General features: G+C 35.8%; 1 protein-coding gene and 1 long non-coding RNA gene across 4 annotated transcripts in view; one reads left to right on the top strand and one right to left on the bottom strand.

Moving 5' to 3' along the window:
* The window catches only part of sli (slit guidance ligand), a 240,846-nt gene that overhangs the window by 82,167 nt on the left and 135,836 nt on the right, over window positions 1–22,843 (top strand). The window lies entirely within an intron of this gene.
* On the bottom strand, window positions 1,825–9,970 carry LOC149033629 (uncharacterized). Its single transcript, XR_016176364.1, has 3 exons — window positions 9,716–9,970; window positions 8,469–8,539; window positions 1,825–2,203 (listed from the first exon to the last, which is right to left on the bottom strand). It is a non-coding gene; the product is annotated as an uncharacterized LOC149033629 (long non-coding RNA).

Genomic DNA, 22,843 nt, shown 5'->3' with positions numbered 1-22,843 from the left:
TTTTTCCTACTTTTTGTTGTGTCTACGTACACGCGTATATTTCTTTTTATCTCTATTTTTCGATAGGCGTATACACACACATATACACATATAGGCGTACGCGTGTACACGTATATACACAGAGAATATATTCGCCGACTAGAAAGGCACGAAAGGCACGAAAGAGGATGCCCATTCGCACGGATGCACGTTTTATGGATGTAAATGGTGGCGTATGGGGCTGAATTTAAAATCGAAGTATAAGTTACGCTCGTTGAACGTAAGTCGATAGGGCCAAAGTTCCTTTCCTTTTTTTTTTCTCTTTCACACACACACTCTCTTGTTCTTCTAAGGAAAAGTGTACCTCCTCCTATGCTTCTCTTTCTTTCCCTTTTTCCTTGCTTTGTTTTTTTCTTTACTCCTCGTAGCCGTTCGTTTTGTTCACATTCACTGCATGCTAGAAGAAAGAAAGAAAGAAAGAAAGGAGAAAAAAAAGCGGATATCGAATTGACGAGAGCTTCGTTCGTAAGCTAAGCTTTCTCTTCTTTCTTATAGCGTAAAAATTCGATCGATTTCCAACAGTAGGTGCGCGCATTTATAAACGAGTCTGCGTTTTACGATTATCTCGCGATTCGAGTGATCTTCGAAAGATCGGAGCAAGAACAAAATAAGAAAAACTAAACGATTTGTAAAGATCTTCCACGTGTTTTCTTATATCCGCCTCTATGAGAGTGTTTTGAAATTCCATCGGGAGAGAAATTATACTCCCTCCCTCGAATAAGAAAAAAGGTTGAAACGAGTATAGGGGTGGGGATAAAAGAAAAAGTAAATTCATTCAACTACTACTTTCTCATCTGTCTTATATACTTATCTTATTTTTTTCTTAAGTATATTTACATACCTAGGAAAGACATAAAGTCAGTTAATGTATTCGGTAACACGTAGTTTTTAATCCATTCTGTAATCTATGGGGATCTTACATGCCAGCTGTGTATTATACGAAAGGAAAAAAAACGAGAAGAAGAAGAAGAAGAAGTTTCAGTTTCGAAAAGCTGGATCGAGATAGTAACACAAGAAGAGAGAAAGAGAGAAAGAGAAAGAGAGAGAGGATCATCGACTTTCGTAGTCTTAGGGGTTTTACGCGGATGAATTTAAACGGATCGACGTAGGGTCTGGGATTTCTCTTCTTTGTCCTTCGAAATTGCGGTCCACACGGAGCGGCGGATTTCAGCTCGGTTCGAATAGGTCACCAACGGCCTACATGCTCGACCCGAGAGTCCTGCTCAGGACCGTAGATCTCTGCGTCTCGATTGTTTTATTTCCGAGAGAGGGTGGTCGTCGAAGCATCGTCCAGAACAATAGTCCATTTCAGTGGATACGAGGCACACATCGAGCTCGTTCTTCCACGCTATGTTCCTTCTCTCTCTTTCTCATTCTTTCTTTCTGTATCGTCGTTGTGTCGTGCTTGCACGAGAACAGTTCTTCTCGTTCGTCGTTGTCGTTGTTGTCGTCTTCGTGCACCGCGACCTCTTCTTTCTTCGTTTCTTTTCTTTCCTTGTCTCGTCTCGTCTCTCGCATCTTCCCTTTCTCTTCATTCCTTTTTCTTTATTTCTAACTTGTGAACGCGTGCGACAGAAAGAACAAGAAGGGTGGGAGGAAGTAGGGTGGCAAGCAAGCTAGCAAGCTAGCAAGCTTTTGCAAGTAGTGCTTGCGTGGGCAACTCGTTCGTTCTCTTCGGGGCCCCGATATCGATCGGGGTCAGAGCGAGAAAATGATCGTGAACGTTTCACCGTTCGATTTAGATCGTAAGTTCGTTCGTTCGTTCGTTCGTTCGTTCGTTCGTTTCTTCGTTCCTTAAGCTTACAATGTAGTTCTACTAGAGAACGGTAAACATTCTTCTATCCTTCTTCGCTTCTTCTTCTTCTTCTTCTTCTTTTTTCCCCACTACTTCTTCTACACTTACATCAGTTCCTTCCTTCTAGAAGATTCTGCAAAGCATATTTTCGAGAGGAGCTGGTGGGTCTCGGCACGAACCCCGACGCGTTTAGCATATTTCGAGAGACGAAAGAGTAGAAAGTCGATCTCTACTTATACCTCAACCCCTCCCTCTCCCACGTTATCCTTCTCCTAGTCTCTTTTCTTCTCCCTTCAGTCCCTTTCCTCAGTATCTTTGCTGCACGCTCACGATCGTCGATAGAACGAAGTTTTGGTGTTTCTTCTTAGTCTATAAAGTCAAACAAAAGTTTAGGTGATATATCTATCTGGCAAATAGAGCGAGGAATAAAAGGACTAGGATGAGGAAGTATCTATCTCGGTTTCGATTTAATTTCAAATGAACGGGAAAATAAAGGGGTTTATTTTATATTCTATTGTCCGACAAAAGATCTCATTTGGTTTTTGTATAATACCATGCGTCCAGTTTAAAGGAAAGAGAGAAAGGTAACACAGAAGGAGTAATAGAAAAATGGAAAGAAAAAAAAACGAGATATTATGTTAAATATTATAATTACATAGCACAAAGGTTAGTTAGTTTTCTTGAACGAGATTCGTTTGTTGCTTTAGTTTTTAATTTATTCTATTTCGGAATTAATTATAAAACATTACGTACGAACTATTTACAACATATACCGTAAGAGTTTAATTTACATTGTTAATTAACTTTTCTTCTTTTTTTGTTTGATTTGTCATTCGTCAAGTTGAATAGAAGAACGCATTCGTGTTTTCAGATTGAATATAGTAATCGTGAACATTATGATGTAAAATGGTAGAGTAAGGTGAATTTTTTCTTTTATAACAAGTCTAGTTATTTTTTTTTTTGTTCTTTTTCATTTCTTTTCTTTTCTTTTGCCTTCTGTTTCGTTTTTACTTGTTAGGTGTGGGAAATATCATTTACATATACGTATGTAGGTAGGTAGGTATGCGGAAACGAGAAAAGGAAAGAATGGTTAAACGCATCTGGGTCAAAACTTCATAAAGCTTAGGAGAGCCAGTGGTGTACATCGTAGGAAAAGAATGCCGGAGGAGCCCACGACAATGATGGTGGTAGCAAATTTTCGAGGATGAAAGTGGTTACTCGGGTGAAACACAACGGCTGCTGGAGAACAACTAGGTCAGCGTTGTGATGGTACATCGTCTTTTCGTCCCGTTACTTTTCCTTCTCATTCTCTCGTGTGTGTTGGTCATATTACAGGAAAAAAAAAGAAAAAAAGATGAGAAAGATAGATAGAGAGGGAGAGAGAGAGAGAGAGAGAGAGAGAACAGATTTTATCTACCTTTTCTACCTGTCATGAAAAAATCCTTCACCATTTTTAACCACAGTTGCTAAACTATTATTCCAACCGAACTTTCTCGATATAAGGGAAATTACATTACGAAACCGCCAGGAGTTTTGTTCCACTTCGGTTATATTATCTAAAACTCGGATGGAAAAAATTCGAAATATTCGCGTGAATATTCGTGAAAATGTGAAAATGATCGATGACCCTAATTAATATTTTCATTTTGCTGAATAATTTCATGATATTCATTGTATTCACAATAATATTGACCAAATGTTTCGTTACGTTTATTGAATATCTATCTTATTATTTTTCAGTTATCAGCTCGAAGAATCGTATTTTGACATAGGTACATTCGTTACGATATTTCTCTTTCTCTTTATATTTTTGTGTAATAATAAAATATTGATAATTATATGAGAAATAATAATCAAAGAAATATAGAGAAGAAATATCATCAAACAATGGCAAAAACAGGAAATAATTATAAATGTATATTTGAATAATCAAGATAAACGTTTCTTTCTACTCAGCAATTATTCGTTTCGTGAAAGAATTACTTCAATAAAGGTAACGATATTATACATTGTAATTACGTCGAAATTAAAGTTAAGTATAAATAAGGTACCTCATTCGACCCACTTTTTAAATTATTCCGAAATCATTCTTTCTCAATCCTAATGGACTATCATCGACTTTTTTTCCCTTCTTCTTTTTTTTCCTCTTATTTTTTTTTTTTAATAACGAACCATTTTTTCATTAGAACAGATTGAAGAACCGAAATGGACGAACTCTTTAGCCGATTATGAACGCATTCCGATTCAGTCAGACCAAATTAGAACGAATCATGGGATGTTTGTAGTAGTAGTAATAATAATAATAATAATAATAATAATAATAATAATAATAATAATAATAATAATAATAGTAGATACTTTTGATGGGAAGCATCGATATTTCGATTAAAGCATAAAAGATATTTCCTCTTTACTTATCATTCAGCTTATTTATTCCACAATACGATTATTCATTTTTTTTTATATTTTTCTATGTATATACATATACATATATGTATATCTATATTTATACCAATTTGAAAAGTACGTTAGTAAGTCAATTTCAGTGAATACGTATATATTCCAATTGTGATTTTAAATGAATACTCTGATATTCAATGGGATTGCAATAGAAAAAAATAAAAAAAAAAATTTAAAAAAAAACAGGAAAATTCTTTGAAAAATCGTCGAGACGAGTAAGCGGAAAGAGAGAGCATTATAAAAAATTCACGAGGAATGAAAGAACCGATATCGATGTTGGGGGAGGTTTCATGATGTAGCCACCGATAAGCGTTGCCATTTAACTTTTAAATATCGTTCGTTAGAAGATCTCGAGAAAAGCGAGCTCGCAAATTTTAATGGTTATCCAAAGGATGATAGAAACGTTGAGAGAGAGAGAGAGAGAGAGAGGTTGAGGGAGACTGAAGTGTAGATTTGAGGAGAAAGGGAAGGATCGATTTACTACTCATAGTAGTAGTAGTAGTACCAGTAGTATCAGTACTATTAGTAATAGTAGTAGTAGTAGTAGTAGTAGTAGTAGTAATAGTAATAGTAGTAATAGTTAGGCTGCTATGCTGATTGGAGGATAATCGTGAGTGAAGAAGGAGATCAAGAGCGACGGAAGTCGAACGCGAGCATCTGCAGTTCATTGAGCTTGGTCACGATTCTCGAGTGGCCCTTTCGTGTCCGATCCGTGGACTTGGTCCGTTTCGCGAATCTCTCTTTTTCTATCTCTCTTTCTCTCCCTCTCTTTCTCTTTCTCTGTCTCGTTCTTCAACTCTTCCTTTCTCTCTTACTCTTTAACCGACAAAACAATGGCGTTTTCTCGGTGCCGCGGAGTCACTTAACCCCTCGCGCGCGTTCTGTGCATTGGCTCGAAGCAATCTCAGATAATTAATAGCCCCCCCGTGTCTCGATCGATCGGATACGACACCCAACGTTCCTTCGAACGGAACACAATGCTACGGTAATTGCTTTATACTTATTACCCGCTAGCCCGTTTGTTCGGCCTCCGTTTACCCTTTTATTCTCATTCTCTCTTTTTCTCTATCTGTCCTTTTATTTCCATCTCTTTCTACATTCTATATTGCTCTTTCTCTCTCACTTTTGTTTCTCGTTGCCACCGTCGTCGTCTCTTTCTCAGTCAAACCAACCTAGCTAGGTAGGTACATTGTGTTCCATAAAGAGCGGAAGGAAAGCAGGCGCATATACATAAATCCGTACCTTGTACGAAGTGTCTTGAGACACGCGTTAAACGACACTAATATCGATCTACGATATCTCTTATAAGCCACTTTTCTTCGTAAGTGATGTAACATGTTCTAACTCGTTATCGTATTCGAGCAAAATGAATCGTTCTCGGACAATGCGACTATCTATCGTTCACATTTTAACCAACGAATTATGATCACTGACGTAGGTGTTTCTAGATTATATTAACGCGTAAGGTATACACCAAATCTTGTTAATATATATATGTATATATATATAAATTTCGATAATCGTTATAGGTCATTTCAGATGGTCGTCTCGATTATCAACTTATTGAAATTCTAATACTATCGGATTTATCTTATAACCATGTACGATTTACATATAATCGTATTATTAATTAGGGAAGATATCTATCGACCATTATCGTGGGAGTTGTACTAGATCAAACGAGATTGGATAGTATAATATGAAACTAGAGATATTATTATTCGTTTGTACTTTTGTGACACCCCGTATATGCATAGATATATATTCGTGCACCGGTACGCCCATACCGAGGGCTCCCACGCGACCATGGAAAAAGCTCGTTACCGTGACTATCCACCTCTATTCTCTCTCTTTCTCTCTCTCTCTTTCTTTCTATAGACTCGGTCCTTCTACTCCTTCATCTTCCCTTTTACCTTTCTCTCTTTCCTTAACCCTTCTTCGTCTTTCTCTATTTCGCGTTCAATTACACGGCTAAGGTAATGATTGATACGCGAGCTTATCGTGAGCGTGCAATAGCCAAGATGCATTTCATGCCTCTCTCTTTTTCTTCCTCTTTTCCTTTCTCTCTCTTTCTTTTTCTCTTTTGCTTCCCAATATCCGAGAGACGAAGTACATTCTAGCTAGAAATGTTCTAACTTATACGATCGTCTATGTATCTTCATGTAACATTACATAACTACATACATCTATACGTATGTAATACATAAATACGTTTAACATCGACACATAGTGATAGCAAACGCGAACATCGATCTTCGATTTATGAGCCAGCCACTCGGTTGCTTTTAACCGTGCGAGAAAATGTGATATAGAAGTAAATTTATGTCCATTCGTTTGCCCTAGATCGTCAACAAAATAATACAAAGATTCAATAGAATAACACACGCAGTTAATCATTCTAATTGAAAATTTATCTTTTATCTCTTATGTTGGTATTAATGTTTTTAATTTCTTTTTTCTTTTTTTTATAGAATATTATTATACGCTATATGTTATCTTGTCAACGGCCTAGTCCGAGTTGTTGGATTATTAGTTCCTGTCGGATTACTGAAGTCTAGCAATGTGGGTTAGTAAATGGATGGGTGAGTCGTTGATAAAAAAAAAAAACAGAAAAAAACCGTGTGCTTGTTGACTCCAGAAAGGTGGGTAAATAAACGACGACCTTTTTGGTAGTATTGGATAGGTATGAGAAGGTGTTTCGTAGAGAAATGACCCGAACTCGTAAAAACGGAGTGCAAAAGTACACACGATCCATTATTTATTTTTTCGTTTTCTTGTTTTTTTGAAGGTAGGTAGAGAAAGGTTCTTTTTGGGTTGGAAAAAGAAGTATTTGAAGCATTTTGTTTCTTGCTATATTTTTATTCCAAGTGCTTTGATCGAAAAATAAACACGTCGACTTCGATTCGATTATTCAATATAATACTCAATAAAGATAAAGATAAATATACGTATATACATAACTTTAACACGTTCAAGCCGTCTCGTACCACCGGTGGCTCGCACTAGACTGTCCCATCGAGCGGCGCGTACCACCGGTGGTTCACCTTGGTCCAAATTTGAACAAGCAAAAATCGCGCGCCGCCAGATGAAGCGCACTATAGATTTGAGCGTCGTCCCACAGCGCAGACACTAAAAATCGGCGTCGGCGTGAACGTGTTAATAAAGTTTTCCCGTCGAAGTATTTCACAATCAGAACCTTTCAGAAACGATAAAATAATCACCTTAAATGCATATTTATTTCTTCTTTTGATAACATTACTTGCATTTTCGAAAGGTAAGCAAGAAAGAGAGAGTGTGAGAGAAAAATGGAGGAAGGAAAAGGATAGACGAGGGTAGGGAACATAGGCAGATTAAATTATAAGTCCACTTAACGAAGTTTGTTCCGAATAAAACGGTAAATAAGCCTGACAAATCCAATCGAACGATCGTAAAACTAAGTTTCTCGAAGGTATTAAGAAGTGTTTCCATCCCCTCTCTTTATCTGTTTGGGTCGTTCCTTTCTAGAACTTCATTGGTTCTCTTCTTTCTTCTTTTGATTTATCTTCGTCACTTTGGTCTTCTTATCGATCCTTTTGAAAACTATCCTAATGTATATTGTAAATTCAGTTGGCAAACATTCCAATCCTATCAAATGTTTGCTTTTGAGAAGTTTCCCTCATACGTCGAGGTAACACCTGATAAATGTTGCTTATCTGAAACCCTAATCGACATATAACCGATTTCTATTTAAACAAAATATACACTGGACTCCATTGTAAAACGAGGAAAAAGAATTTACTCGTAAAGTTGATCGTTCAACGAATTTCGACACGACCCTATATGTTCGTGCAACCTTCACTTCCCATAAAAGACGATGATTACTTATGTACCCTTATACTTTTTTTACTTCTACTTTTATACTCTTACTACGATGTCGTCTCCTTTTTTTCAACTTTGTGCTCAAAGATAAAGAGAAAAAGGAACGGCGGAATATAGTGGGATAGAAGAAAAAAATAAGAAAAAGAAAAGAAATAAAATACCGAAGAAGAAGAAGAAGAAGAGAAGAGAAAGAAGAGAAGCAACGAGTTTCAAAGATCGGTATTTGTCGTCGGACTTTATTGCACGTTCCTTCTTCTATCTCATTTTATTTTCTTCGTTTTCTATCCCCCCCTACCTCTCCCTTCTTTTAACTTACCTTACGAATGAGATTATCGAGAGAAAGACTTTTGCTCGAGTTTGCGTGTTCCTACGCGAAGAACCTTTTTCCTGCAAAATAATATGAATCGTTCATGAAAAGATATGTAAATGTTAGAAAACAAATGAGAGTAAAGTAAGCAAGCAAGCAAGCAAGCAACTATTCGAATAGCAATGAGATGGATTCATGGTGTATGGCGTCATAATCATTGGAGAAGGGTACCGCAATTACCGTACCTGGTCAGTCGATAGTAGTAGGTATGCGAGCAGATTGCGTTACCGTAATTGATTAGGTAACGGTAATTGCCGGTAATTAGAGCATCGGTAGTAGTAACGCGTGGTGCGTTGCATCTCTCTATGCTCCGACGATTTGAAGGGTGCTTTCTCCCTTTATCTATTCTCTCTCCTTCTCATTCTCCTTCTATCCTTCCCTTTTATCTTTCCGTGTGTAGCAACATCGTCTCATAGAAATCTTCAACGAAATCATACGACGCGATACGTAATTGACTTTGATTGCACTCTTTTCAGATGAAGTCTGAAAATATAGTTAGACCAGGTTGTTTATTACGATCGATAGATCGATCTATCTTGAATTCTTTCTTGATCAAGAAAAAAAGGAAAAAATTCTTATACGTCGGAATTATTCGTCATATCGTTGATTGGAACACCCAATGGCAAAGAAATAAGATCGAGTTTATTTTATATTTGTTCTCATTCGTTTCATTCGTGTCATTTTCTTTTTTATTATATCTTACCTTCTCCTTCTATCTTTATCTTTCTATAACTATTCCGATAACGAATAAAAAAAAAAAAAAAAGAAACGCAATAGAGAAAGAGGAAATAATTAAAGATTTTACCTCTCGGTTTCCTTTAATATTCGTATCATAAAAATATTTCGAATAAATGTAAAAGAAAAATGTCTATGTTATTTCATAAGTCTCGTGAACGCCATATCGGTTATTGTATCCATCTCATTTCTTTTCTTGTGTGTGTGTGTGTGTGTGTGTATGTTCTTTGCAACGATCCTCCTTGGATGGATAATATCAGGATTTTCCAGATTGAAATTTCCGCGCTTTTGCATTTCGAAATAAAAGCAAATTTCCCTCTTAAAAAAATAAAAAATATTTCAGAGACTCCGCAGATATATATTTCAATATTTCGATGACCGCTTTTCTACGTCTAATTACAAGAAATCCACTTGTGTGTGTATTTCGTTGGTAAGTTTTTTGTTGTTCATTCAGGATATACCTTTTTCTCATCTTGTTTCTTTTTTCTTTTAAAAAGGTACTAGATATCCAAATGGGAGGAAAGGCCACCGTTGGTTGTCGAAAAAAAATCCGTCTTATATACTTGAAAGGAAAATACCATCCTCCCCTCCTTTTACGAGTTTCTCTTTCATCTCTCGGAGTCAATTCGTTTCTTTCCTCCCTCTTCTTCTCCCTTCAAACAGAATCGATGTTGTATAGTACCTACATTCTTTGATCATATCGAGCTCCTCGTACCCACGAAAATAAGTCCACTCTTGTTACCTCATGATTTCACTGTTAGCAAAGCATTTTTATTTCTTTTCTCTCACTCTCTCTCTCTCTCTCTCTTTCTTTTGTAAATCAAATTGAGATCGTATAACTAATCGGTTGAAAAGTATCTGCGAATTAACAAATGTAATGTTTACGTGAGTTCAATAATAATTATATGAAGAAATTAAGAAATTAGAAAGAAAGAATTAAGAAATTAACTTATAAATGTTATATAAAAAAATAATAAAATTAGATTAATAAATATTAACACATCTTGCCTGAGTACTTTGCGAAAATGTTATTTTGTGAAAGATGTTTCAAAGTGTGATGATATCGTTCAAAATGACTTGAGTCGCATTCCGCACAAAATGCGTTAAATTAAAAAATAAAAAGAATAAAAAAGAAAGCATATTATTATTTATTTTGCAATTCAATGTAAACGTACAATGAATTGTGCTATGAATATTATTAAACGTAGTGAGTACTTGTAGATAACGTAGTCTCACCGTTTCATTTCATATTTCTCTCTCTCACTCTCTATCTGTCTCTCTCCACATACACATATATATGCATGTATACATATATCGTCATTCTCTATCGCTTCACTTGAATGTAAACGCCCCGGTAGATGCGGCTTTAGTGATCGTTACTCGGTAATCTGGTCGAAGTCGAGTATCGCGCACGGATCAAGGATACTCCTCTAGTGCTAGTTGGAAGTGCATTAAACTGCACTTTACCATGGCTCTACGGCCTCTCTGTATTATTATTGTCAGGCGTACGATAATCAACGAACTCTCTCTCACTCTCACTCTCTCACACTGTCTTGCTGTTTCTCTCTATCTATCTATTTCGCGAGATAGGATCTTAAGGTTGGACGAAACGATCCAGACGATCGTTCGAAATTCCACTAATAATTCTTGAATTTGTTTGAAAATCACGAGAGAGAATGAGAGAGAGAGAGAGAGAGAGAGAGAGAGAGAGGGAGAAAGATGGGAAAGATATCTCGATCTAGAAAGTTTGATAGAATTCAATTCCCCTTTTTGCATTTGTTCGGTCTCCTTGTTTCAAGAGGAAATTCGATGGCTGGTTCTCGTCGTTTCTCGTTGGTGGACACGTAAAGTGAAAATAAATAGGAACGAAAAGGATAGACGGAGATAGAAAGAGAGAAGAGTTTATTGGTTCTCGAAGATTCGACGATTTTCGTTGGAAACGGAGAATAGTTTGAGAAGAGTAATTAAAAGAAGGACAAATTTAGGTATAATACTGGAAAGCTTGTCGGAAGCTTTACAGAAACGTAATACAAATAACTAAGAGTAGACAGAAAGAAAAGAGAAACAGAGAGTGAAAGAGGGAGTGAGAGAGAGAAATGGAGAGAGAATAGATGAAACTCGTAGATTAGAAATGGACATGTAAACCCCTAACGAACGTGTAACCAGAGATCAGACTGTAGCTTGCGCAGTACACTGTATTACCTTTGTTTGCATTCGATTTCAAGTTCGCATGCCTTGGAAACGTTGTACGTTCAGTCGCATCACGAACGTAAATGCGTTCTCTCTAATTATTATTGATCCGAATCTACGAACGATAATAGGCTTACATTTCTAATTGTTCCACACTTCCGTTGGCACAATCGTCCTTGTCGTATCATTCTCTCTTCCTCTTCCTCCCTTTCTCTTCATCCTCTTTGTGTCGTCGTGGTTCTCTACCCGAAACAGTATTCAATGATGATCGAGCCTTGCTATGTAATGAATGTCCATTGTTCGTTAATAATGTTGGTAAATTATATTTTTTTTTTCTAGTTTACAAAAGATTCTTTGATTTATTAATTTATTTATATTTGAATAAAAAAAATTCAATTGTGAAATAGGATGTAATATAATTTTTCTTCTTTAGAAAATATGGCGAAGAATACGCGTATATTAAATTATCATAGCAGTAAATTATCGGCTATTTACAAATTTGGTTTTTGTATTTATTGACCTCTTGAATGTGTTTATATTTTGTCTTTAGCTAAGCAATTTATTTCTTCTATGTTGTTAGTCTGTTTCTAACTATCGAACTGTGATCATGACACCACAACATCTCAGCTACGTATCATAGATAAAAATTTTGAAATCGTCATCATCTAGACAGAAGGATGATATATAGGACAGAGCAAAGATTAATCGAGTAAGTTTTTTTCTATGGTTATCATAAATCTGATGTGATAGTATTGTAGTATCAAGTTTTAAAATATATTTTACTTTTAAAAAAGTATTTCCTTGAAAACGTGATTTGTTCTCGGAACAAATGTTTCATTCATTTTTTCGATTTAATTCTAAATGTTGAATAACATTGAACATATATATTATGGTAATATATATATATATATATATAATAATTATTATATTACGTAATAGTTTTTATTTTTATAAACTGAATAGAGAGTATAGTCTGCTAAATGATATATTTAATGTAAACTTAGAAAGAAAACTTGAATTATAGTTTCGTTTTTCGAAAAAGCGAAAGAAGATTAGAACGAACGATAAGATCCAAAAGAGAAAAAGAAGATGACGAGATTTTACTTACAGTTGAATGTACGTAAAAAAGTCATGGTTGTAAATAAGACGAAGGATAAGAGAAATTGAGAAAAATAAGAAGAAAATATATATATATATATATATAAGTTTTAAGAAGAGAAAAGAATATGAGAAAAAAGTCGTCGTCTTCTTCTTCTTCTTCGTCGTTGACGTAGACGCGTTGTTGCGGGTAGAAAGTTAAGCGCGTTTCACAAAACGGCAGGGAAATTCCTTTGAAGCCTCGTTTCACGAAGAGAGAAATGAGAAAGGATTCTCTTTCTTTCTTTCTTTCTCTCTTTCTCTAATCCTCAGTTCTACGTTAGCGCACAGGGGGTGACATCCAGATCCAAGAGCTCAACCTTTAAACTCGAAGCTGCTTTCACCCTAAAGTCTTGCCGCGAGAGGTCCTGTCGACTTGGATCAAGCTTTTCTCTCTTTTTTCATCTCATCTCTGTTCCTTCTACTATCCAACTTACATTTCGTCTTTTTTCCAAAAACTTTCCTACTAGGATATTTCCTTGAAAATAGCTAACACCTGAGTTAAAGTCCTAAGAAAATGAGAAACCTCTTATTTTTTTTTTTTTTTTAATTGTCATTTGATAACTGCAAATAATTTTGTGCTTTTGTAGATTCGATTATTTCTTCTTTTTCTTTTTTTACAGATTAATATCTTCTTCTTCTTATTTTTATTTTTCTGTTTATTTTTTCTTTCTTTTAATAACTTAATCAATTTTTAATTAAACTCGATACTATCTTCCGATAAAAAATAATATTCACTTTAAAGCAGAATCAAAGGCGTTACTTTATACTTATATATATATATATATTAGTTTACGTTGAATAACTTGATATTTAAAGGAATTTATACTTTGAATCTTCTCGTACGTACAAAGTTAAAAGTAAAGTGAGAGAGAAAGAGAGAGAGAGAGAGAGAAAGAAAGAAAGAAAGAACAAAAAAGAGAATTGTTTGGAGGATGGTTCTTTTAAAAGAACCTTTAAGCTTCTATGTACATATGTATATAGTTAACTGTAAATAGGTTCTCTCAGCGAGCGGTAATAAGCGCTTATCTTTAATGCGATAGTAAAGGGCCCGCCGTTAACGCCATGAACAATCGTGCAAGCTGCCCGTGAGAACGGAAGACGTCACTCGGGGCGATTCGCTTCGAGAAGAACCTTTTAAATATCCTTTGATGGCTCTTTTTCTCTATCTCTTTATCTTTCTTCCTCTTATTTCTTTCCCCCTTTCTTTCACCCTTACTCTTTATACACGTATCTTCTTCGTCTTCTTCTTCTTCTTCTTCTTCTTTTATATTTTTCTTCTCTCGTTACCTCAGGCGATATTCGCGAAAAAAAACATTAACAATACCGTGGCAAAGGGTCCTCCACCTTTTTCTTCTTCTTTTTTTATTCTCAACATTTGTTACAATAACAGACTCTTTGTACTATTTTACCTCGATATTTTGTCCTATCGAATGTTTTGAATAAAAAAAAAAGAAACCAGAATACCTTTTAAAAAGCATTCGGACAATATCGATTCAAAGTAGACAATCAATTTGAAAGATTTTAGCTTTCTGGTTGGAACGCTATAAACATTTATATTTTTCCCCTTTCCCTTTTCCTTTTTGATTCGTTTAAAGTTACCACAGAAGCCGCGAGACTTCTCGTTTTTTGCCTTCCTTCTCGCCAGTAGTAATAGTTGTAGTAGTAGTAGTAGTAGTAGTAGTAGTAGTAGTGCTTTGTAAAAATTCGTTCTGACACACACTCAGAAAAGCTTCATAAATTTCATCGATACACCTTTTCCAATTCCGTTATTTAATTGACGCGACCATTTTTATGGTTTCGAGCTGCGACGTCGATCTGCCAGCGACAGTTTCTAAAAATTTCAATACGTCAAACCAGTTACGTTTTGAAATTCCATATCGATAGATCAATTTTATACGTTGTGTTAACAGTTACTTCTCCTCTCTGTTTTTTATTTATTTTTTTTTTTTTGAGTGAATATTTTCTTTTTATTTTTTATTTTATTTTTTTTTTTTATTGTCTATCGTTCCACTTTTCTTTCGTCAATATTTCTGTATTAATATTACATTTTCTTTCTCAAAGAAATAAACAATACGTTCAACATCAAAAAGTTGATGTATACCATACAATTTAATATTAAACGAAAATAGAAACTTGAAAGAAATATCGTACGAATAAAGTAAGTAGTATCACGTCGATCGTTGATCAGCGAAACGAAGTATCACGAAATAAAAAAAAAAAAAAAAAAAATAAAAGAGAAAAGGAAAAGAAAACGAGCATGAGAAGGAACCAACCAAAAGAGATAAGGAAAGATAGAGAAAGACGGTTTTTTCTTTGGTAGTCAACGTATGGCGATCACGTACGCCTAATTTCAAGATCCAGCAATTTTCGAGAGTGTATCTTTCGCAAATTCGTTGAATAGAACGTTGGTTCGAAGAGTAGAAGAACTAAGAAAGAAAGAAAGAAAGAAAAAAAGGAAGAAAGAAAGAAGGAAAGAAAGAGAACCGAAGGTCTTCTCGTATTCGAAAGGTTTGCTCCCAATTTGGCCGGCCCGAGAAAATCGTGATTCGTGGCTACTAGTTTTATCGAGCGTTACTACGTACGGTTCCAGTGTTTCTTTCTCTTTTTCTCTTTTCTACTCAAAAGTATTATAGATGGATAGAAAAAGAGAGAGAGAGAGAGAGAGAGAAAGAAAGAGACGATAGACGTCGAAGGAAAATACTACTCGAACTACTAGCGGACTACTAGAGGAAAGAAAAACTTCGAGTATGTGAAAGGAAAGGAACGAAAGAGACGAAAAAAAGGAAAAAAAATAAAAGAAAGAGAGAGAGAGAGAGAGAAAGAGACATATGACCGAATACATTAGGAAAGATCCTATCGAAGAGTACAGGCCTGTTACCTGTGTTCTTTTCGTTCCAAATTGGAGACTGCTTCGTCGAGAACTCCCTGGAATACATTCTGATTCTTCTCGACCCTTCACGAGACTCTGCCAGAGAGTGACAAATGGTTCAGTCCTGAAAATGCTAGGTCGTTATATCTTGTAGGGTACCTTCATCTCTTGCCAACCCCCTCCCTCAACCCTGCAGCACCATACCACACGACTATCTCCTCACCTTGTCTCGAATCTTTCTTCCTCTTTTCGAATATAAACGTATATTCGAATGTTAAAACGTGAAGTTGGTGATTATTTTTTTATTTCTTTTCTTTTTCACCTGTTTTTTTTTTTTTTTTGACGATGAGTGTGGGGACGGTTAAGTGCGGTTTAAATGAGAAAAGAATTTCGTGACGGACGAGCGGATCGATCAGCTCGGATCCAACATCGATCAAAGCAATAAGATCGCGAACTAATCGGGTGGAAGTGGTAACTGACCTAGAAAGATGGTTCTCTCTTTCTTTCTCTCTCTATCCCATTTTAGAACTCATCCTGATGGCAGCGTATCGTTGAAGGTGCGAAGGAAAAAAAAATGAGAGGTTAGATAGAAAAAGATGGATGTAAAGTGAAAAAGAAATAGAAAAAGAGATAGAAACAAAGAGAATCTTGGTGCAGGTGCATTAGGGTTTTTGTTCCTCGCATTATCTTCTGGCCTGGATGCATCGTCCGTTGTGTTGTGTTGCGTTGATTATGTTGGTAGCTAGAGATATAGTAATAGTAATAGTAGTAGTAGTAGTAGTAGTAATAGTGTGGTGGTGGTGGCTTTATGCTATGCCACGTACTATCTATAACCACTGCAATAATCGAGTTAACTTGCTTGTTCTTTTGATGTCAGGATGCATCTCGCGAGAATTCTCGGTGAAAAGAACCGCTGACGTTAATTATGTTTTTCCTGCGCCACGGTAAATGCGCTTTATCGCTTAATTATGGTCTCGAAGGGATTAGTATTAAAAATGATGCCGGTATAAAAAATTGTCTCGCGAGTCTCTAACTCGTTAGATAATTTTGGTACATTTTTCTTTTTTCTCCTCCGTTACTTATTTTTTCTTCTTCTTTTTTTCCTTTATTATTATTTTTTTTTTTGATTTGTTTGCTTATTCTTTTTATTTTTATTTTTTTACGACTAAGGATTGGAAAGTATTATTGTAATGAAGGCATTTTATAAAAGAATTATTAGTAAACTTTTGTAAACTAAAGAGAACCAAAGAGTTGAAATTCTTCGATAGGTTCAGAAATTTCTACTAGTTCGAGAATACAAAATACGTATAGCCATGGTTTAATACGGGATCCTTTGAAAAGACAATACAACGCTAATAAAAGTTTGCTCTCTTCAGTGTGCGATAAAGCTCCTTCCTTTTCGAAAGCAAACTCCAACGAAGCAAAGACGACGAACACGAACGACTAACACGAACCAAAGACACAACGTTAAGATAGAGGTACTCGGCTCCGGTTCATCAAAGTTTGATCGACTGACGCAAAGAACGAGTCTCTGTCTTCGATAGAATCTTACGGAACTTTGGTCGGTAACACCGAGTTCGAATGTGTTAAACTTTAAACTTACAAAGAAAAAATGCTATTTCAATAAAAAACGAAAAAAAAAAAGAGAGAAAATGAGAAGGTGAGAGTGGAGGGAGATTATTTAAGGAATCTTGTTTAAAAGTGTAAACTAAAGCTGATCTTGTTCAGTAATAGAAGAGGGTGTTATGTTACTTTAAAAATAAAATGAAGTGTTGATTATAATATTTAAAACATAGGAGAATTAAGATATGAAGATAAATAAAAATAAAATAAATTACAGATACAATGAATCGCAGAAATATTCTTGTTACTACTGTAAATTAGAAATAATTAATATCTGCTCTTTTAATGAAATGTTTTCTAATTATTCTTTTTTAAATTTGTATTAGGTAATTAAATATAAAACTTCTGATTATTTCAATTATTTTCAATTGGAATTCGGATATTTTATATTTTAATGACTTAATAAATTGATATAAATTGGATTGATAAAAAATATTTTATTGTAAAGGATATGTCTATTTACTTATCCTTTTACGGATTCGAGTCACTTTTTTTACAAACGTTTCCAACATCTATCCTATACTATCAAAGAGGTCGTCGACTTTTTACCACCTCTCTGGAATCAACAGCACACGGTTTTCGTTTTTCCGAACGGGTTTACCTATCCAATTTACTGACCGTATTCACCTTGCTTGACTTTAGTGATCTGACGGGAATTGGTAATCCAATGCGGCCAGGTCGTTGACTTATTGTCAAAAATGTGTAATTGTAATTGTAAGGTATAATTTTATATAAATGATTACAAAAAAATAGATCTCATCAAAGTATATCAAATCATTTCAGAAGTATTATAAAATTCAAAATGCAAAAAGTCCAGTCGAGTACTACTTACTAAAATAATAATTGTATTTTTTTTTTTATATTATTTATGTAAAATTATATTTTTTCGGAAAATAAAATATTTTTCAACAATAAAATTGGTATTAAATTAAAAGTTGAATATTCCTAAAATAGGTCACTGTGTATATAGGAATTAAAAAGCATTTGCATATTACAAATAAATCTGAATTATATAAAATTCAATATAAATTAATTATCAAAAATTTACTATGGGTCGGGGGAAAGGTACGCGAATATACCTGTAACATAAAATAAATATATTACACAATAAATAATAATTTTATTAAATCGTATTGGAAAATTTATTGATTTTAAAATGATATAAACGTACATATAATAATCGATAAAAAGATTTGTCATTATATTCAACAAGAAAGGGATGGTGGTTAGAGAATGACGAAAGGGAAATGGTAGAAATGTCGTGGGCGGAGTAGTGAGTCCATTATGGCGTTGTCGGTGAGACTTTAAAGGATATCAAACAGGAAAGAAAAAGATGATCGTCAACGAAGTTGAATCGAATAAACATGCAAAGAAAAAAAAGAACTAACGTTCCAAGCTCTGAAAATTAATGTTCTCGTGGAAGAGTCGACTGGGATCCCCCGTCGAGACGAAACTGCCCTTTAAACTCCAACGGGCGACCCTTTTCGAGATTCTTGTCTTTTTCTCTCTCTCTTACACGCACAAGTAAGAAACTTTTTTCTAATATTATGCACGCGTGCGTCTCGCAAGGATATACCGCAAAAAGCGCCTCTTCAAAAGAGAATCTTATTGCTTACGATCAATTTAACATATCCGTAAGATCACAGAGAAGAAGTACATCTTCTTCTCTGCAAGAGTGCACCACGCGCCACACGCAGACGTTTTATAAAAAAAGAAAAGAAAATTATTCGTCTGGAGAAAGGAAGAGAATAAAGTGCGCCTTCGAGGGTGGGGTCTTTTCTTTTTTTTACGTCACGAACGATAACACTCCGTGTCACGAAGAGAACAAAACTTTTTACCCTTACTTGATGGAATCGTTCTATTCATAATTACATAATTATATATTTTTTAGTAGTTGTATAAAGAAAAAAGAAAAGGTAAACACACACACACACATATATATAAGTATATCTATGTATAGAAGTAACCGTATCAATCGTAGTAAGATAAATCATTGGAAAATAAAGTTTCGAGATCGTTCATCGATTTCCTTTTATCTTACTGGTTCCTCCTAATGGCGAGAGAGATTACCTCGAGCATTCTCTTTTTGGACCTATCGATACAGAGTTTCAAGATTAGTATCTCAGTTTTCGTTTAAACCAAGTAGCAACGACGTCTATCATTAATCATCGAATTACATCGTTCTTATCTCGAACCTAATGAATTCCTTCCTTTCATTCTTCCTTTCTCTCTTTCTTATTTTTCGAGACGTGACCGATTCGAGTCTGAACGTATTTAAGTACGATTGGGATGAGGAGGGAAAGGGCAATAGGAAAGTAAAGAGAATAAACGCGTTGGAATGAAGGACAGGAGATTCACAGCAGACGAATCGAACGATCTTCTTTTATCCGAGATATTCTTCTTCTTCTTCTTCTTCTTAGAAATAGTCAGACGTCTAAAAGGCAGGCAGGCAGGCAGACAGAGTACAGGGGTTAGGAGTAAAGGGAAGTAAAAACGGGACGACAGCCCTTATCGCGATTTCACTATCATCGTACCAACGTGTGGGAATGTCTGGCCAAAGGAGATAGTCCCTTTAGACGACTCGTCACCTTTTTTTTTCTTCTTCTTGATATCCGATCGACCACAAAACTCTCCTCGTGAGATACGCGACACGAATCCAAAAGACACCTTCCAAATCGTTTCAAATACGTTTACACATTTTCTACTTATTTATAATACATATATATAGTATAGTATAAATTCTATCCTTTTAAAAGCAATCTCTTTATATATATATATTTTTTTTTATTTTCATGGTGTTCGTTTCTGTCGCGGAAATCAATATTCCGCCGCGAACTTCCCGTTCGTGGCGATCGACTCGCAATTTATTTTTCCCTCGAACGGGCCTCTGCAGTAGTATCATCCTACATCCTCCCAACCCCAACCCTAACCCCCCTCGTCATCCTCCTCCTCAATGGTTAGAGCAGCACACCTCTATCTCTCCTCTCGTTCTTTTCTTTCTCCCTCTCTCTCTTTTATCATCGTTCTCCTATCCATCCTGTGGACGAATAAAAGGAAGGATGAGAGAAACCTGGAAATCGAGAATGGAATTTGATTTCGTGGTGAGATCTTTCTCTCTCTCGTCACGTGTGGAATAAGAGATACGCTTAGGATTCTGAGGTCGCAAAACACCAAAATATATCTATATAAATATATATAGAAATTTCTCTATCTCTCTCTCTTTCTTTCTGTTCCTCTTTTTTTCATCGTTTTCTCTGCACCAACAGAATTTATCGGTGAACCTTTCCATCGTGTTTTTAATTCCTATCTTTACGTGACTCGCGTTAAAATCAGTTGCGTAACCTTGATCTTAGATAAAGAAGGATTCCTAAAAGTATGAGAGAGAGAGAGAGAGAGAGAGAGAGAGAGAGATCGAGTGATAGCTTTCTTCGTTCGATTTTCTTTCTTTTCCTTATCTCTCACGTGTCTTTCTCAGACGATGCGAATGGTGTTAAAGAATAGATGAGGGGAAAGGAAAAAAGAAAAGTAGGAATTGAAAGAATAAGAAAAGGAGGTGGAGGATGCCGGAATAGGGTTCGAAATGAACATCTATTTCCGACAAATAGTGCGGAAAAGGGTGAGGGTAAGGGAAAAGAGGGTATAGGCAGGTCCTCCCAGTACGCACGATGGATCCACTGGAATTTTTCGTTTTACTTTACCTCAGACGTGGAAGTATCTCGTATAAGTATATAAAAAAAAAAGAAAAGTATAAATGCGTGATGTGCGTGTGTATGAGTATATGAGTATGAGTAGGAGTGCGTTAAAAAATCGAAGAATGAAATGGAGAGAAATACGTGTCGATAATGCGGGAGCAGCTCGTTCGTACGCAAAGGTCGGATCTCATTTTCTCGATGACGAAGAAAGGATATGTATATGTGTATGTGTGTGTGTGTGTGTGTGTACGCTCACGTAAGGGTTTGCAAATATTTCACAATATTTGAATTACTTTTATTTCCTATATTGTCTTTCTTTTCTAATACAGTATTATCTCACAATAATTTGATTTCATTTAATTCATAGGATATATAATTTAAATATTATTTATATGTTACATATTAGAATTATTAAATATATTATAAAATTATTGTAAAAAATAATATGTAAAAATAATGTATGTATCAGGTGCATATTAATACTTATATATAAGTCAAATGCAAATTACACGAAACTAGTATAAACATAGAATATAATGGATTCAAGAATCGGTAAAGCGAATCAATCAAATCGATGATAGGGTTCTTCCGATCGGACGTCGAAGTAGGGTCGAAATTCCGTGTACTGGATGTTAGAGCGTTTCTGGACCAGCAGGAAACGGCACGTTCAGGAGGACGGACATACTTTGCATACCCGGTGGTGGGCCAACGTTGTCCATTTGATGTGGTCAGGGGGCTAAATCCTCTCCTTCCGAGAGGTCTCGTGGCTAGAACGGTGGTGGTAAAGAAAGGTCGGAGGAGGTAAGGGAAGAAAGGGAGAGGAGAAGGGAGAGGATTGGTTGGAGATGGGAGGAGAGGTAATCCTGGGTATGCTAGATTCTATTCACCCTTAACGGTATCTTACACTCCTGCCAGCCAGGATATTGCAAGCTGTAGGATGTTTGACTTGCCAAGTAAACCGCCGTCAATCCCACTCCTCTTTAACCACCTCCACCAGGTCTCCCTCCTTCTCCTCGTTTCTCGTGTTCCTTCTCGATATCTACGAGCCAACCAACCAGCCCGTTTCTGCCAGACGCGTTCTAATAAGGGATATTATACTGCAGTGGTTGAAAGAGAAAGAGAAAGAGAGACAGAGATATTTATATATATAGAAAGAGAAAGAGAGAGAGAGAGAGAGAGATAGATAGATAGATAGATAGAAGAAGAAGAAGACGATATACAAGGAAAGAGAGCGTAAAGGGAGAGGGATAACTTTGTCCTGGCACTAGCTGGCGCTACGCTAAATTGCGGCTTACCTACCCTAATTAATTTCGGCAGATTTATATGGCGAGACTCCGAGACACGATGGTGGAAGAAAACTGAGGATAAGAAAGAGAAAAGAGATAACAAGGGTGGTAGAATGGAAAGATGAGCGAGCCAAGCAAGCCAGCAGCCCGTTCGTTCGTTCGTTCGTTCGTTCGGTATCCTGATCGTCAGAAATTAGCTGAAACAACCACAGATGCGAATCTTTTTCTACTTCTTCTATATCTTTTAACAATCACGTTGAATTTCAACGTAATTGACCGAAAGTATCTAATCGAGAATTAAAAAACTTGAACGTTGCTTTCATTGTAATAAAGAAATGGAAAAAGGGGAAGGAAAGGAAACGTAAAGTAAAGTAATTTCAAAAGTATTGCGTTTTAAGATCGAACGTCAAGCCAAAGAAGTGCTGTATATGAAAGTTTCAAACGTGGTCGATAAATGGAAAGGAAGGAAACAAAAATAAAAAATGAATAGAAAAATATTTTCTAGAGTTTGCAGAGAAAGAGTTGAAATTAAGAGGTCAAAGATTATACGGAGAAAGAAGGTACGGTTAAATCTAAAAGAGGTATCCTATGGTTAAAAGAAATTGAGGAAGACATTTACAGTAGGAAAGAAATAGACAAGATAGAAAGGTTCTTCGGGGTTTGTATTTGTGACGATGATTGGTAGTGGTAATGTAGATGGTGGGGGAGGGGGGAGGGGAAGATGAAAAAGAGACCATCTGACGACACGTATGTATGTCCGTTTCGTCTCTCGTCTCTCAATAGAGAAGG

This window comes from Polistes dominula, unplaced genomic scaffold, assembly GCF_049000335.1.
Source record: "Polistes dominula isolate Pdom_NZ unplaced genomic scaffold, Pdom_raw_medaka contig_28, whole genome shotgun sequence".
Lineage (NCBI taxonomy): Eukaryota > Metazoa > Arthropoda > Insecta > Hymenoptera > Vespidae > Polistes > Polistes dominula.
The sequence above is the reverse complement of the archived record's forward strand: the minus strand, read 5'-3'. Positions and strand labels throughout refer to the sequence as shown.